The sequence below is a fragment of the Sceloporus undulatus genome, chromosome 4, assembly GCF_019175285.1.
Source record: "Sceloporus undulatus isolate JIND9_A2432 ecotype Alabama chromosome 4, SceUnd_v1.1, whole genome shotgun sequence".
Taxonomy (NCBI): Eukaryota; Metazoa; Chordata; class Lepidosauria; order Squamata; family Phrynosomatidae; genus Sceloporus; species Sceloporus undulatus.
The window spans coordinates 194,051,190-194,068,867 of NC_056525.1; the positions used below are offsets into that span (position 1 = coordinate 194,051,190).

At 40.3% G+C, this 17,678-nt stretch overlaps 1 protein-coding gene across 1 annotated transcript in view; it reads left to right on the top strand.

Moving 5' to 3' along the window:
• The window catches only part of SPIDR (scaffold protein involved in DNA repair), a 1,328,422-nt gene that overhangs the window by 64,725 nt on the left and 1,246,019 nt on the right, over nt 1-17,678 (top strand). The window lies entirely within an intron of this gene.

Consider the following 17,678-nt stretch of genomic DNA (forward strand, 5'->3'; position numbering starts at 1 on the left):
ATGTTTTATTTATATACCGCCTTTCAAATATCAAGGTGGTTTCCAACAAAATATAAATACATACAAAAGTAAAAACAATAATACAATTAAAACATTCCATTAAAAACACTAAAAAAACTCATGCCAGCTCACCGATGCTGGCGGAGGGGGGAGGAGGGCATTCAGGAGGGAGGGGTCAGGGGTAGGCCTGCTCAAAAAAGAGTGTTTTCAACCCCTTCTTAAATTGGGCCAGGGAGGTAGCCGAGTGGAGCTCGACGGGCAGCGAGTTCCAGAAGGTGGGGGCCGAGGTGGAAAAGGCCCTCCTGGTGGTAGTGACTAATCTCGCCCCTGGAACTCTTAGCAGTTGCTGCCCTGTTGATCTGAGTGTGCGGGGCAGATTGTATGGAGAGAGGCGGTCCTCTAAGTACCCTGGGCCCAAGTCATTTAGGGCTTTATAGGTAATAACCAACACTTTGTATTGCGCCCGGAAGTGAATAGGCAGCCAATGGAGGTCTTTCAAGACCGGTGTTATGTGACTGGCCCTAGATGTATTAGTGACCAGTCTTGCTGCCATATTCTGCACTAGTTGCAGCTTCCGGGTATGGTACAAGGGTTGCCCCATGTAGAGCGCATTGCAGAAATCCAAACGAGAGGTTACCAGAGCGTGTACTACTGTTTCAAGGTCCCTCTGGCCCAGGTAGGGATGCAGCTTGCGTATCAGCCGAAGCTCATAACAGGTGCTCTTGACCGTTGCATCCACCTGGGATGTGAGGTGGAGCGACGAGTCAAGGAGCACCCCCAGACTGCGTACTGAGTCCTTCACAGGAAGTGTGATCCCGTTCAGGACAGGTGGAACCACCGCCGTCCCCGGGCCAGGAGAACCTATCACGAGCACTTCCGTTTTCTCTGGATCCAAACTGAGTCCGTTTTCCCTCATCCAGCCCATTACCGACTCCAGACAGGCCACGAGAGGAGAGATGCCATCCCCGGTCACTGCATCAGTCGGAGACATAGAGAAGACTATTTGGGTGTCATCAGCGTACTGATAACCTCGCGCCCCATGTCTCCGGATGATCTCTCCCAGCGGTTTCATGTAAATGTTAAAGAGCATGGGAGACAGAATGGCTCCTTGAGGGACCCCAGATGTAAGGGCCCTCTTATCGGAGCACACGTCTCCCAGCTGCACCATCTGGAACCTCCCAGAGAGGTAGGATCGGAACCACTGGAGCGCAGTGCCCCCGATTCCCAACTCTGCCAGGCGCTCCAGAAGGATACTATGGTCTATGGTATCGAAAGCCGCTGAGATGTCTAAGAGCACTAACAGGGACATGCTACCCCTGTCCATGCCCAGACGGAGATCATCGACCAAGGCGACCATAGCAGTCTCAACCCCGTAACCCACCCGAAAGCCGGTTTGAAATGGGTCTAGATAATCCGTTTCGTCCAAGATCGATTGAAGCTAGATTGCAACTGCCCTCTCGATCACCTTCCCCCAAAATGGCAATAGCGAAACTGGCCGGTAATTATTATGCATCAGAGGGTCGAGGGAGGGCTTTTTTAGCAAAGGTTTTACAGTGGCCAATTTTAAGCTAGATGGAAATTGCCCATCCCTCAAAGATGTATTGATAATCCGGTGCAACATTGAAGTCACTACCGGTCCCCCCTGAGCCGCTAGCCACGAGGGACAGGGATCGAGAGAGCAAGTTGTCTTCCTAACACTTCTAAGGATCTTGTCCACATCATTGGTACTCACAGACTAGCCTGAAGATAGAGGCTCCTCCCTCCATAACTGTCATCCTTTGGCCTGGGAGGGAGAGAATAGGCTGGCCCAGCTCCACCAGGGCTAGCCTGAAGAAGAAGAAGAGCCCTCCCTCTAGTCCATCTGCCTTGGTCCAGGCATCAGAGGGAGAGACGAACCACTGGACTTCATCCCCTTCCCCACCACCATTCCCTTCTCCTTTTGTGTCGTGTCTTTTAGATTGTAAGCCTGAGGGCAGGGAACCGTCTAATTAAAAATAATAATTGTAAGCTTCTCTGATAGGCTTTAGGGCTGAAGGGTGAGGTATAAATATAATAATAATAGAAAAACCAGCCCTACAAATTGGGGGAAAACATGCTAATGATGTGAGTCCACAATCCCTAGCAGTTGCCTGCCCTCTGCATTGGAGGAATAATTTAATAAATGACTTAATTAATTTTTGAAACAAAAATGTTTAGGACTGAAGTGAATAAAGTCACATAATACATCTTAGAATTCAAAGACATAGCTGTGTTAGTCTGGAAAATCAGTATGCAAAAGTATTTAGTAGCACCTTTGAGACTAACTGCAAGAAGCTGGAAGCATGAGCTTTCATAGAATTGAACCTACTTCCTCAGATGCATATGGACTCATGTCTATGAAAGCCCATGCTACTGGTTTCTTTCTTTCATCTAGTCTAAAGATGCAGCATGCTGATAATACAACTTAAACAACAAGATGTATTGTGCATCCAGTAAACGACACACAATGGAAAAGAAATAATGAGGAAAGGTAATATAGAACATTACTTATATTATCCCATCAGGTGTAGTACATGTAAGTAGTTGTGTTTTATTTCACACTTCATTAAATAAAACTACAAAGCAATACATACATATACCATTTTAAATTATATAATACTGTATTTCAAATCTTTCTAAAATAAAGACATTAAAACAATAAATGTACAAAATAAAATTTAAATTGGAAAGTAAGAATTCGGGGCAACTTTTTGGCATTAATTGCAAGGTGTAATTTTACAAAACTGCAAATTAAGAAAACTTTTAAAATTTTCAGTGTGAAAAATTAGAAATTGCATCTAAATAATACAGTGAATAATTGGCACTTTAGTTAATCCCACTGACTATAAAATATAACCTCTTATTATCACTCTGCTCTACAGTTTACATCTTGGGTAAAGGATATGAAAATGAAACCCCCATAATTTGACAGACTGCAGTATGTCACTTCTACACACTGTAACTATCTGTAAAAGCTAACTATAAACTATCTGTAAAAGCTTATCTCTGTCTCTCCTCTTTACACTGTACACAAATTGTATGCATATTGCAGCTGTTCTGGTCATGCAAATCTTCTACCATGCAAAAATATTTCATATTTCAGAAATAGAGAAAATCAAGAGTATGTTTAAGCCATTGCCAGAAAACTATAAATATGTTTATAATTTTACACAGCAGTTTGCACTGCAAGGACTACATAGAAAGTACCCAAGCATGCAAAATAAAACAGAAAGATTTATTATGCTGGCTTCTATTTTTCCACCTAGTATTGAAATGTCTTCCACTTTACCAAATGTTTTGGCTTTCACTTTGAATAAATTACAGCAGGTCAGGCTGTGCTTGCATATCTGAACAGTTCTTTTTTATATATACATACATAATTTTAATTGGGTGGCACAATTTTTTTAAAAAAAATCCATGAACAGTCCTTTTTGTTGTCTGAATTATTGATATATGTGGTGCACATTTCAGCATTTTATCATTTTTTTTAAAAAAAATTGCCAATAATTGTTCACTATTTTAAAGGATCACAGTCATATGTGATTTGAGCAAACATATGGAGCAATTATACTTAAACTAAGTTTCAATTTGCAGTTACTAAGGCAACCAGTACATCCAGAAAAAAGCGAAACAAAGGCAAGTCATTTTCTTTGTATCAATATGTCTTTTGTTTAGGAAAAGAAGTGTTAATAATGATTTCCTCATGAAAATGTTAACATTAAGAAAAGAAAGATTTGTCCTATCTGGAAGTGATCATTTGGAATTGGTATTAGGTTTGAAATGCTTTACATGGACATTAAGAGGTATGCAGTAATTGAAACATGTCAACCAAAGAATTTATTCAAAGGTGACTGTGAGCTTGATCTAAAGCGTGGGGGGGGGGGGGGGGGGGGGGGTTGAGGAAAAAACACCAGGTGGTTTGACATATAGTTTAGATACCCTCAAGGCACCAGAACCGATCTGATCTTGGCAGCTAACCAGAGTCATCCCTGCTTAGTAGTTGCACAGAAGACCACCAATGAATACCAAGTGTTGTAGGCTATATTTCAGTGGAAGGAACTGGCAGGAACAGAACACCTCTGAGTATTCCTTGCCTAAGATAACCCTATAAAATCCATAGGGTTGCCATACATCAGGAGGCAACTTGAAGCCAGCCCATACACACACTCTGTTTCACTTGTGTCAACAACATATGTTCCCCCAAAGTGTGGAAACAACTATTTAACTTGTTACAGTATTAATTCAATGGGGGGGGGGGGGGGTTGAACTATTTTGACTAACCCAGTAGATTCCCAAGTTGACGTTGAAGTTTAAAATATGTTTTAATGGATTACACCATTAGAACTGGTCAGCATTGGTGCCTCTCCCTCTGTCAGAGTCAATAAAACAGGAAGGTAATGCTAGACTGTAGAAATGCATCACATGGCTCCTGTTGTCATGCATGGTAGATTTGTAGCATGGAAGAGAGAGCTTTCTGGTGCCCAGGTCAAAGCAGCAGGGGGGAAAATCCCAAAGAATTAAACATAATGGGTATGTAAACCTTGAAATGTAATGGAGCTGGGAAGGGATTTGCTTGGAGAGCAAGGCCCTCAAGCAGCCACAACTCTTTCCAAATGTTAGGCCTTTTAGACCTGAAGGGAAGGTGTCTTCCCCACAATGGACCCTTAAGGAAGGAAAACATTTGGAGTCTTTCAGGGAGGGGAAGTGCCTTTCTAACCTCTACTACAGTGGTACCCCGGGATACGAATGCGCCGGGTTACGAATTTTTCGGGATACGAAAAAATCCCATAGGGATTTATTGCTTCGGCTTACGAAGGTTTCTTCGGGTTACGAAAAAACCGCGGCGCTATTTTCCGCCACCGGAGGGCAGCAGAGAGCTATTTTTCCATTAGCGCCTATGGGAATTCGGCTTACGAAGGTATTTCGGCTTACGAAATTAACCGCGGAACGAATTAATTTCGTAACCCGGGGTACCACTGTAATTATATTCTGGACTAATTTCTATTGCATATTATTGTACAATATAAATATTATCTGGAGTAAAATGCAGTGATTTCATTTCTAATCTTGTTGATGTTCATGCCATGCCACATATTTGGATAAGTAAATGAAAAGCTTGTTGTTTTTTCTGCAGTTGCCCTAAACTCTCTTATAGGAAGATTGAGGATCTTTCTTCTCCAGAAGGCCCTCAGCGTTCCTATAATAGAGTTTAGAGCAACTGCAGCTCAAACAACAAGGGTACACAAGGGCTTGTGTAAAACGGAGGTGAGAGGAAGCATGTTAAACAAACAATCATCCACTGCCACAATGTCAATTGTAACTCACTGATACGACTGAAAAGGTCACATTTTAGCAGAGTAAAACAATCACAGTTTGCCCACTAAATTGCCAACCATAAGAAAAGTGAAGGTGAGTGAAAGAAAAAGGCATCTGTAGATGCTTTTAGGAAGAAGCTTTCAGGTGGTTTCTAGAAAGTTCAATACATTTTTGTCAACTTATGCAAGGCTTCCCTGACCTAGTTGTTTCATTTCACATCTCTGTGTTGTTAGTTTTGAATAAAACATTTACTGAAACATGTTGAACTGCTCTTCTTTTTTGTGTCACAGGAATCTATCCCCATTTATTCCACCTTATTTCTGCCTCTGAAACAAATTTTCAGTTAATGAAGTAATGCCCAGAAACACATTTGTTTCACTAACTGAAGTATATGTGTTTCAGGAATACATTTTCAGCTCATCCACAGTGTGGGGGAAAGGAAGGTTTAATCATCTGCTTCACAGCCACAACCAGAAAAACCATCCCATATGGCAGGGAGAGTCCCAGTGGGGTTATTGATTTCTATAAACTTAAACTGTTGTAATCCACTTTGATTCCTCTATGAAAAAGTGGAACATAAATTATTATTATTATTATTATTATTATTATTATTATTATTATTGCACAGTGGTTAAATGTCTGTACTGCAGCCACTCACTCACAAACCATAAGGTTGTGAGTTCAATACCAGTGAAGGGCTCAAGCTCGACTCAGGCTTGCATTCTTCCGAGGTTGCTAAAATGAGTACCCAGATTGTTGGGGGCAATTAGCTTACACTTTGTAAACTACTTAGGGAGTGCTTAAGTGCACTGATAAGCAGAATAAAAATGTACTTGCCATTGCTATTGCTATATGATATTGACTGATTGATTGATTTTATTTTTATCCCAACTTTCTCCTAAGTTGGGACCCAAGGTGGCTAATACCCTCAAACAGCAAATCGGAGCAGCAGAAAAAGCCAATCTCCTATTTGTTTGTTTGTTTGTTTAGAAGATAATCCACACTTTCTGGAGGCTTCTGGAAGCACTACCCACCCTACAAATAAGACACACAGTTTTTGTGCATATTGTTTCCAGAGGAAAATGAAAGAGGAGGCCTTTTCTGTCACAGGTAAAATGAAAGAGGTGGCAGTGCTGCAACAGAGTGGGTGCAACCCCCCAAGCTGTTAGAATCATAGAATTGGAAGAGACCACAAGGACCATCCAGTCCAACCCCCTGCCATGCAAGAAATCTCAATCAAAGCATCCCCGACAGATGGCCATCCAGCCTCTGCTTAAAGACCTCCAAGGAGGGAGACTCCACCACTCTCCAAGGGAGTGTGTTCCACTCACTTTGTGTTGTGTGTGGGGTTCCAGTATAATGCCCTCTGACCACCAGAAACTGCCCTTCCTTGTGCTAATTGATATGAAGGGGATAATTGTTATTGAGATCACAGATGACAAGGGAAGCCTCATTTAAAATCAGCCCCTCTCCATGTGTAGCATCACGTTTTAAACAACCCCCATGTAGTTTCTAAGCCACAGACTTAAAGAAATATTGAATTTGGACTGACTAAATGTAAGGAGAGAGGGGGAAATTTTCAGGATTTCCAGGGCTTCCGACAATAATTTGCATTTGGAATCTGCAAAGTGTAGAAAGACCCAAATTCCTCAATTGTTAAACTGTTTTGAAATTTTATGCAATGGTTTGTTAGTTCCATAGATGTTCAGCTCATTTATAGACCACATTCAAAGGACTATGAGGCCTGAGGCAGACAGGCTGAAAGGGCCATGGCGGTGGTGACACCAGGGTTCCGGACCACACAGCAACCGCATGGTCTGGCACCCTAATATGTAATGGCGGCAGCCTGATGGCAGTGTCCCGTCCGCATGGCCGCTGCCATTTTCACGTAACTGACGCATATTGTTCGCACATCGTGGTGCGTCCGTTACATCACAAGTGCACCATTGGCGCACTCGCAACATAACCTGGGTGCTGGTAAAAAAAACCCGGAAAAAACGGGTTCTTTTTACTCTGGAGGGATGTCGCATGGTCTAGCAACTGCAGCATCCCTCTGGAGTTAAAATGGGCACCTGCACACAACCATTTTCGGGCGGTCTGTACTGCACCTGACTCTTTAAAGCCAAGCAGCCTGAGGAACTGACTCTTCTAATATATTCCTATCTGGACTTTGAGATCCTGAAGGATCACTTGCCAACTCAACCAAAAAGATGGCTATTCCAAGAAAGGGTTTTTCCCTGGCAGATTGTCACGACCACCTGTCACCCACATTGTGATGCCAGGTGGACTACGACACTGGGAAACTACAGTCCAAATGCCTTCATAGTCATCTCTCAGCTGTTCAAGAAAAGGTTTACAAAATGGAAAAAATGTTTTTGAGTAATCATTATCCATATTTGGGGAGATCTCTTAAAGAGAAACCATCTGACAAAGTTCTGTTTCTTTGTGGTTTGCCATTTAAGTTGTCAAAAGGCTGGTAAAGGGAAAGAAGGAGTGGTACAGAGAGTTCTGAAAACATTTATGAATCACAACAGTCAATTTTATCTTAATACTCTAGGACAGGAGTGGGCAATTGCCCAGACTGAGGGGCAGATTGTCCTCTTAGAGGACCTTGATAATCTGCCTTAACATGTAGAGAAATGATGGACAGGACATATGTGGGTGGGTGTGCATGTGTGTGCATGTATGCATAACTCCCATCCCAAGATTTTGAAACAACAGCAACAATTTGGAGGCAAAAAATCCACCCTATTTTGGAGGTACTGCAAACATGACTTTGTGGATACATGCCACATTTTACTCAGAACTCAGCTTCCCTGAAGGAAACTTTTAAAAGCCAAGCATCTGGCAGGTCCAGTGATCTCCCGATTGTGCTACCACAAGAAGGAAGAGAAAGGGCAAAGCAGTATGTCACTGGCCTCAGCTCTCCTATGTCTATATACTGTACATTCATTCTTTGCTTTTCTATCCCAGCTGGTGGTGAACTAAACAGGTACTAGCGGTATTTCTCCAGCCATTTAACTTCCTAGCACATACTCTCCTACTTCCCACACCCTTTTCTTAAGTGCAGGAAACTGTATTCTTCTTCATTCCATTATGCCATCCCTTTGCCTTCTTTTACCATTATCTTTCCCCTCATGAGATGCTGAAATGCACCAGTTTTAATCCATTTTCATTTCTCTAGACTCAGCCTTGACTTTCCACAACCACCACCAACTGCCATGCATTCTTTTGGTTGGAATTATAATTTACGTTTCCTGGGCAACAATGGCTACCTCAGAGAAATATATACTACACCTCACTATTTCCTCATTCATTCACTGTGGGCCTTGAGAGACTGGTTGGGGCCATATCACCTATCCAAATTCATAAATAAAGAAATAAATATTTTAAAACATAACAATAATAACAGATGATTTCCCTCTAGATTTTAGGGTAATAAAAATAAGATGGGCATACTATTTCATAGTGACATTTTTTACAAAAGAATGGTGGTTTACAGGAAGACTAAAAAAGAAGATCAGTTTTAGCCATATCCTATGGAAAGGACTGGAAACCAAGCCTAAATAGTAAAGGCTTGTATTGGGAAAGATGTTGAGTCATGACTCTCACAAAATTACAAGTTTAGAATAATTCTGGGGACTATGGTTGCAAGATTGAAAATTAGGGATGGTCTTATACCTGTAACGGTTCTGTAACCAAGCAATATATGTTGAAATTCCCAATTTTACACAACCATAAATGGTACAGGAACCATCTCCAGCCTTGACTCTGGCAAATAAGACACCAAAAGAAAGCATAGACTTTGACCATTTCAATTATCCTCAGAATGTGGGGTACTTCAAGCATTACAAGACTCAAAAATGTGATAAAATCCAACACCCACAACAGTTAAAAAAAGATTTGCCCCCAAGTTTCTTCTGGGATAATGGAGAAGAAGATGACTATTTCTAGCAGTTTTGCAGAAAGAAACTATAGTGGGAAATATGGAACTGATAGGGAAATGTAGGCTCTCTTTCAAAGAAGTGAAACTAACTAGTTAATTGAGTGGTAAGTGGGTATTTGATTTATTAAAAAATAAACATAGAGAATGGAAAATGAAAATGTTATTTTTGTATGAAGAATGCGCTTCTAAATTGAAAAGCAAAATAGTTGCAGTGAGCCCTTGTATGATTTTTGAAAAGCCTCAAGATTCTTTGTATGTGTGTATGTGCCTTCAGGTTGCCTGTTGACTTATGGCAACTTCATGAATTGCATACGGTTTTCTTATGCAAGGGGCATTCAGAAAGTAAGAGGATAAAGATACAAGAAATACAAACAGAACTTTAGAAAGGTATTCAAAAACTCTTGGAGTCATGGGCAAACATGAGAAGCATAATCTATAATACAAACAATACATAGCCAAAAAAAAAAAAAAGACTAAGGAAAAAAAGACTAAAATAACAGAAATATCTTCTATGTTTCTCACTTTAGCCTGAAATCCAAAATCCTTTTGCAACGTAAGTTGAATTGCTGAATTAAAGCAATTGTTAGAGGATCAAAATACAAATTTAAAAAGGCTCCATAGTATTTTATACCTGACAGCAGAAGGTCAACAGCAACAAGCAAGTCTCTACAGGCAAGATTTTGCAGTCCAGGGCTAGAAACTTTAGAAACATAAACAAAAGCATTTCCAATGAAGTTTAAAGTCTATACATATTATATCTGATATAACCCTAGAAAATATTTTCAGACACAGATCTCCTAAAGCGAGAGAGAGAAATAATGGTACATTTTTTAAAATGGTAACATGTTAACCCAAGAGTGAAGTGGCATCTTCTTTACAGTCACCAATAGAATAGGAAGGAATGGCTACTTCTTCACAAGAAAAGATGAGAATGAGGAATATTTTTTCCTATCATTCAGCTAATGAACATCAAGATACTGTACCAGGGTTGTTGCTGATCTTATTGTGTGCCTTCAAGTCATTTCTGATTTATGGTGACCTTTAGGATTTCCTGGGACTGAGGATGTGTGACTTGCCCAAAGTTGTCCAGTGGGTTTCCATGGCTGGGTAGGAAATTGAATCCTGATCTCCAGAGTGGTAGTCCAATGTTCAAACCACTACACCATGCTAGTTCTATACATCAAGTGTGACTATCTCTAAATCATATGATTCCTCTGAAGCTGCCTTTGTAAAATTCTCAATGAACAACTTCAATAAAGATTTCCTAGCAAGTATGGAAACCTCAACAAGCAAAAAACCCTCATAAAAACATCCTAAAAAGAAGTAAATGTTAGAGAAGCAGCCATTTTAAAGACAAGGAATGAAATATTTCAAAGGGTTTTAGCAATTTTACATAGCCATTCTGTACTTTTTGATGATCCACTTTTTCGATGGTATTAAATTATCAGAACCCATTTATTCGACACATGGTCTGCTCTTTTGACAAATATAAGCATGAATACCTGTCTAATGCTGTATTTTATAAGCACATGACACCACAAACAACATCTATAGTATACAGTACAAAGACTGAATGAAAAAATGGCACTTTGTACAACACCTTGGGGGGCATGCACTGCTTTGTTTTCAACTTGGCACCATATTTTTCTTCAGTTTGTGTACTGTATACTGTGGATGTCATTCATGGCATTGTCATGTGTTTATAATGGGGCAGTGTACAAATATTCATACTTATATTTGTGATGATACAGTAATATAATATACAGTAATATGGTTTCTGCATTTCACCTTTTTCTGTTTTTTGACAGTTCTCTGGTCCCTAGCCTGTTGAATAATTGTGTGTGTGTGTGTGTGTGTGTGTGTGTGTGTGTGTGTGTGTGTAAGAGAGAGAGAGAGAGAAAGAAAGAAAGAAAGCTCAGGGAAATATATTCTATCACTCTGGGGACATATGATAGTGCACATAGCACTTTCACATCATTAGAAAGCAGTACGCCCCTAAATGGTGATTGCACTAGTTTCCACAAATGTTGGCCTGTGGTGTTGACTCATGGGCCAACATCCTAGTAGGCAGTGCACTTTTCCTGTCTCAGAGAAAGCAGAACATGAGCTACCCTACTATGATACTATTCACTCTCCACATTGTTAAAATCTTAAGCAATTGCCATCCAGAAGAACAGAAGCCAAAAAAATATAAATTCAGTAAAAAGGAGGAGAAGACGTCCAGTTCTCAAGACAGAATATAAACATTGCTATCTCAAAAATGAGACAAAGAGTATGAGATTCACACAGATGGTATCCATTTTTGTACTGAGTAGGCCTGTCGCTATCTATACTAAAAGCATGACACATTTTTTTCATAGCTGTAGCCACAGTCTGGGCAAGACACTGTGAATAGTTCAAACTACTTGTTAATCTTCTACTAATGTCTGTGTTATAACTACAGTCTCAAGTGTGCTTCTCTAGGAGGTCTATGCTCACAATGTTGTGGCAGCAGTGCCGGCATTTAATCACTGCGCCACCAGGGCTCCTATTGCTCTGGATGTTGCAGAAAAATCTGGACCACTCAGTAACAACACCAGGTGGCTCTCTATGTACGCATCCCTTGCACAGCTGGAGCCCATCGTTCCCTCTGAGGTCACAACAATGTGCCCAGACTGATCAACTCTGGTCATCTCATTTCTGACCTCAGAGAGATCAACCTGCACCACTATAGCACCAGGAAGCACAGCAGAAATGTTTGTAGCCATCCAGCAGTGCTATGGAGTGTGGAGGTAACCGGGAGATTCCAGGCTTCAAGGCTAGAATACTCCGGGAGTGGCCCAGAGCATTCTGGCAAGTATAGATGAGTCCATAGTCTTTCAAACAGTCTGAAATAGAACAGTGATGCAGAGTGTTAAAGAGTGATTGTGTAATGAAGCACATATTTGGTTTTGGTTTGTGGATCTATAAACAGTTTCCAGTTATGCAGCAATTTGGTTTTTATCCCCAGGAGTATATGATAATGTTGAGAAATTTAACAGTATGACACCACCACTAGCAACGACAGCTCCAAAAACTGGTAAAACATTTTACTAGATTGGATTTTTAAATTTAAAATTTAGATTAAAATAACTAAAATAATAAGTCAATAGGAATGGAATTGATATTACATCATGGAATGTGATGGCATGTGGGAGCAAAAGCAAAAAAAGCAGGATGAATATCTTATTGCGTTTTAAATTTTTGGTCAAAATTTTATTGCTTTATAGAAAACAATATTTTGTTGTGGAAAAAAAATTGTTGTTAGGCAATTTGATGTCTGGACAGAAAGTTCTAGCTGGTATTATATTATGGACCAGATGTCTGGGTGAGAATTTTGTTCACATAGAAAGGGGAATGATGACCAACACTTTTGCCAAAGAAGTCCCAAGGAGATTTGTGTGTTCCATTACACACAATCTTTTGGTCTTTCTCCTTCATCTTGCCATTTCCTCTGCTTGACTACTGTAAATGATTGCAAATACTTCTCTTTCCAAACATATAAAATGAATATTTTTACTGATTTTATTTTTGAAAATCTAATGTTAAAAATGTTAGGACATGGAAAGACGCGCTGTGTCCACCACAACCACCTACAGAGTTGAACCACATCGGCAGGGCGCCAGGGAGAAGGAATCTGAAGAGATGTCTGCAAAGGTATTCAGGCCAAGAAGGAAAATATTCCTTCACCACTGCAAACAGCCTTTGGCTCCCAGCTTGAGAAATAACGACAAGAGCACTTCAAGCCTTCACTCTACACAGGGGCTTTAATAAATAAGTTACTTTAATAAATAAATTACTTTGCCAACCAAACAACCATAACAACAAAACAGAGAGGCAGTTACTCTAACACCAACTGTCATAACTGACACTCTCTCTCAGAAGGACTGACAGCATCAACATTCCATAATGCAAGTGTCAACTGTCAACTGCCACTGGAATTGTAATAGGTTCCACTACAGCTCTATCTTGAAATCACATACGTGTCATTTCCTAACAAAAAACCCTAAGGAAGAAAGTACAGTAGACATCATGTCACTGTTATCAGACAGTATACAGGTATTATTGATTCACACTGTATTTATTCTATTCATAATATAAAGGCTGACAGTATTATTTAACTCTCAAAATGTTATATCTTACCTATAGCCTTCTAGAAAGGTGAATGTATTTTGTTTTGCTCTACTGTTTTTGAGCACAAACAGGGTTGCCTGCAACTAGACATAAATATACTTTGACAGAAACAATGCCTTTGAAGACTAAAGATACTATGGGCTGGCACATAAGCCTTTTATATTTAAAACTACTATAGGCACATGCACAGAAACACATTTGTAGGCTGCAGGTAGTGGCAACTGTTGAAATCACAGAATGTTGAGGGTATGGAAACCAGATGCAAATTCCCAAAGAGGTTTTGAGGACACAAAAGATTTTCACTGCACTTTGTGAATTCTGACTCCAATAAAAGATATTACTCAGACAGAGCTCATACACATTTGCCCCAAAATGCAGGTGACTTTTGCATTTTGTGAGACCCTGTGATATTCTACCAACACAATCCTATACAGTTGATCCTCCATATTCACAGATTCTTTATCCATGGGTTGAAAATATTTTAAAAATATATGAATTCTAAAAAGCAAAGCTTGCTTTTGCCATTTTATATAAGGGACACCATTTTACTATGCCATCATATTTAATAATAATAATAATAATAATAATTTGTTTTATTTATATACCGCTATTCCAAAGATCATAGCGGTGAACAGCAAGTAAGCTAATTAGCAAGTAAGCTAATTTGCCCCCAACAATCTGGGTACTCATTTTAGCGACCTCGGAAGGATGCAAGCCTGAGTAGAGCTTGGGCCCTTTTGCTGGTCTTGAACTCACAACCTTGTGGTTTCGAGTGAATGGCTGCAGTACAGGCATTTAACCACTGCGCCACCAGGGCATAATAGGATTTTGGTATCCATGGGGGGTCCTGAAACCACTGTACATGTTTCCCATGCATACCCAGGCTGTAGTGGAGGAAGAAAAGGGAAACAGGGTCACCATCAGCTATGCTAAGAAGACAGCTCCACAGGTTTTTGTTTTTCTCCCAAGTGTCATCCAGCAGACATTCTTTCAGGCTGCAGCAGAGTAAGAGAAGAAAAGCATATATATAATCAGTTCTTCTAAGAAGCCAATTCCAGTGGGCTTTGCCTCTACATCACTGGTTATTCAGTAGCTAAGAATCATCTTGGTGGCTGATCCCAAGTTCTATAATTTACCACCAAGAGATGCTAGGCTAGCTCCATTTCTGCTGCCTTTCTACTAACATGCAAATATATTTTATCCAGGCAGGTCTTGCACATATAAACTGGTTTGTTTTCGAAAGCGTTCTTAATCAGTAGGTGCTGCTTATTTTTATTGCATTAATTTATTAAATTAAATTAAACAGTTTGTTTTAATTCATGTTATGTTTCAATTGGGATTTTGTTTTTAAACTGTATTTTGTTACTGCAGTCTATCATGCATGCTATTGTTGGCAGAAAGGTGAGTTATAAATTAAACGAATAAATGTTTACTCAGAAGTACAGTGCCATCCAGAAGTATTCACCCTCCTCTGACTTTCACATTTGGTTGTCTTACTGGCTGGAATTGGACTGAATTTCATTGGCATTGCTACCATTTGATGGATACAAAAAACTCAACACCTTGAAAGTATAAAATATTTTTAGTGGAGCTCACGAGTTAAGTAAGCAAAAAAAACAAAATAGCTTTTGTTTGCTATGACATGCCAAAATAAATCAATTTGTTTGTGTTTACTTCATTCTTCTGCCACAACAAAAAAAAATATTTTGCACCTTCATGGTGTGGAGTAACTTGTGTACATCAACTAGTAACAATGCCAATTTCAGTTCCATATTGTAACACATGTGTGGGATCCCCCCCCCCATACGTCTGTACTGTAAATCTCATTGAGATCAGTGAGGTGTATTGATGACAGCCTAAATTACTTTCATGAAATTGAGAGCAGGAAATAATTTTATGGTACTTTAAATACTTCCATGGCTATTATTTGGCATAAGCTTCTGTGGACTATATCAGTGCTTTTCAACCTTTGGTCCTCTAAATGTTTTGGACTTCACCTCCCAGAATGCCTGGATTACTCATGTTGGCTGTGGCTTCTGGGAGCTGAAGTGCAAAACATCTGAAGGACCAGCGGATGAGAACTACTGGAGAAGACATTTTTTCAGATATATGACTTGTCCTTATATCTTCTCTTGTAGCATTATTTAATGTTGTATGAAAATGAGATATTTAGCCTTTTCTGTCAGAGAGCTCTGATGCAACAAAAACGCCAAATTCCACGATTCAATAGAATGGAGCCATGTCAGTTAAAGTGGTGCCAGACTTCACTAGTTCTGCAGTGCAGATTCAGCCTCTGTTACTTAGAAGGAACTAGAACCTTCTTAACATAGTAGTTCCATTACAGAAGTCATTTGGACTATTACACATAGACACGTGTTTAGAGGCCCACAGAAATAACTGGAGTTTCCTGTTCTTTCTTGTGTATAGATTGGAGCTAGATGAGCAGGGAGCTGCTCATATAGTTCACCACCTGTGGTCCCAAACACACTGCAGAAATAATCCAGTTGGAGACCACTTTAACTACCTTGACTCAGTGCTAGGGAATCCTGGGAATTGTAGTTTATTATGGCATCAGAACTCTCTGACAGAGAAGGTTAAATAAAAACAACAGTTCCCAAAATTTCCTAGCACTGACCCAGGGCAATTAAGGAGTCTCAAATTGGATTATTTCTGCAGTGTGTTTTGGACCCGTGTGGTATACTTTGGAGGAGATGTTCTTACTTCTGTCTCCTAGTACTGTGTTGTAGAGTTTTGGGGGTGGGAACTGGAATTGTGATGCCTGATTTACAGCAGAGCTGGGAATCATCCGACCTGCCAGATGTTCAGGCAGGCCTAGCCAAGGGTGATTCTCGCCAAATTAAAAACCTGTAACATTGTCCAGTTTTAGTTCTGCATAAACCAAAGCAGTTTCAGAGCAGGGTGTCTTATTGTAAACTAAAAGCCAGAAGTTGCTCAGCAAGGCTCTTTCTTGAATACACATTACAAAACCTGTTGTTGTTGAGGAAACCCTTAACACAGCAGGGAGAGCAGTGGCGATAATATTAGTTTATACAGTGGCCCCTTCGGATCCACTGGGGTTTTGTTCCAGGATCCCCGGTAGATACCAAAATCCATGGATATTCAAGTACAGTCCACCCTTCTCTTATGCAGGAGATCTGTTCTGGACCACCCCCACCCTGCATAAGAGAAAATACGTGGATGCTCAAGCCCCATTCAAACGAATTGGACTCATGTCCGCAGCGGCACGGCAGCGGTGCGCGGGGCACATGCCACGGGAGCACGTCCCATTCATGTGAATGGGACGTGCCACTCCATGCGGCTTTGAGCGTATCCTCAAAGCCGCATATAACGCCGGCGCACAGTATATTCTCATTAAATACAGTGGTCTGTCCACATTCACTGGGGTTCAGGGCACAGACACCAGTGAATGTGGAAAAACCACAAATAAAACCCACTAGTTTTTAAAACCTAATAGAACACCTCTCTAGGAATCTCTGGGTCCTCCAGCACAACTCCATGGTCAACATCTGCCAGAAGCAATTCTATGGTCAGCTTCCAGCAGTTGTGCTGAAGGACCTTGGGCTTTATCACATGGGGGGTTTTGCAGCTCTGATCTGACACGACTGCAGGTCCAACAATGTGAATTCATGCGATAACGTGATGTATTATCAACGTGATTGCTTTCTATGGGGGGTTGTTCCATGGCAATGAATCCAAAGTGGCTCCTCATTTTGCTTCCAAACTCACTTCGATTTCACTCCAAATTGGTCTGGTGTGGAATGCATCTTTGCTTCCACCCTGATACACCCCCCCAAAACCTCCAAGGTCCCACATTTCCCATGATGCTGCACTGCAGTTTTGCCCCAACTGCTTCCATTGCTCAGAAGGGTACATTTAGATGTAGATGACAGGGATGAAGGGGATGAAACATGAGGCTGGAGGGAGAGATGGGAGCAAAGGAAGGGCCACCAGAGGCTGGGGTGGAGGCTCCAACCACCAGAATTCCATAGCCTCGAGCCAAAGACCCCACAACAAACTCCAGCTCCCAGAATTCCATTGCCTTGAGCCAAGGACCCCACAACAAACTCCAACTCCAATAATAATAATAATAATAATAATAATTTATTTAATAATAATAATAATAATAATAATAATTTATTATTTTAAAATAATACTGATGATATTAATAATTATATAATAATAATAATAATAATAATAATAATAATAATAATAATAATAATAATAA